Source organism: Octodon degus, unplaced genomic scaffold (assembly GCF_000260255.1).
Source record: "Octodon degus isolate 3935 unplaced genomic scaffold, OctDeg1.0 scaffold00175, whole genome shotgun sequence".
NCBI classification, from domain to species: Eukaryota; Metazoa; Chordata; class Mammalia; order Rodentia; family Octodontidae; genus Octodon; species Octodon degus.
The window spans coordinates 5,374,056-5,375,524 of NW_004524751.1; positions in this window are offsets into that span (position 1 = coordinate 5,374,056).

Consider the following 1,469-nt stretch of genomic DNA (forward strand, 5'->3'; position numbering starts at 1 on the left):
AAGTCAACCAAAAACACATATTGGTAAGGCTGCATGGAAAATGAACTCTTTTTCAAGTTGATGGTATGTACTGGAATAAGCATTATGAAGATCAGTATGGAGATTTCTCAAAAAAGAATACAAGGGGGACAACCTTCTTGGGCCCCCCTCCTGTCCCTCTCTCAGACAGGAGCTTTCTTTCCCTCAATAAGTATATTCTGCTCAAAAAAAAACAACTAAAAGATCCATTTGTCTCACCTATTATGCTTCCAGCTATTTTCCCAAGAGTAAGCGACATCCTACCACAAAGATCTCTGCATACCCAGCCCAATTCATAATAGCTAAATTGTAGAAGTAGCCTAAATCCATGAACAGATGAGTGGATAAAGAAAATACAGTTTTTCCACACAACTGGGTGCTTTTGTGACATATAGATGAACTTACTATTAGATAAGCAGAAGTAATATTGACAAAATACTCAGGCTTCCAAAAATTACATCAATTTAATGAAATCCCAATCAAAATACCAACATCATTCTTGAAAGAACTAGAGAAGATAAATCCTGAAATTTGTATGTAACAAGAAGAGCCTCAGAGGGCCAGGGAGTTAGCTCAGTAGAGTAAGTACCTGCCTGGCAAGTGGGAGGTCCTGAGTTTAATCCTCAGTACCACAAAAAGCAAACAGAAAAATGAAAAACAAAACAAAACAAACAAAAATCCCAGAGACTCAAAAAAACAAAAGCAATCCTGGGGTGTGCCTCCTTCTTTTTTCTTCTTCTGAATCTTATTCCTCCTAATTTCTCATCTCCCTTTTCCTTTATTTTGTAATGATTTTAGAAATAGTTTCTGCATCTTTATTTGATCCTGGCTCAGAAATCCCATTGATTCAGTTGTTTAAAAATGTACACATTAATTATAAACTAAAAGTACAATGAATCAAGTATCTGATGTTGTAGGAAGAATGACTTTTCCCTGAATTTGCCATGTTGTACACTTCAGGATTTGTGGAAATGATATACTTAGTGAGTCGTTTATGATATCATATATAAAAATATGTATAATCAATTTAAATTGTAGTTACTGAGACCACCTGCGATCTCATCGACAACATTTCAATAATACTCAGTGGACTATACATTATTTTAGTTACTTTTTTAAAAAGTAGATAAAAGATTGTTTAAAAAAGTCAGCAAGAGAGAATTTATGTGAGGTGCTGTTCAAGAAGAAACAAAAACGCACAACTTTCTAGGAGCCTTCCTTTGAAGACATAAGTGCAGACAAAATCACACACACACACACAAAAAAAAAAATCCTAAATTTACTCAAAATTGTTTTATAATGAACATTAAAGAGTTTCTAAGAAAAGATAATTTTCTTCGTAAGTCCCAGATTTTTACTGAAGGATCACTCACATTAGCATACAGTGCCTGCATGAGTGATTAAATAACTCACATTGGGGCCAGGGAGTTGGCTCAGGAGAATAAGCACTT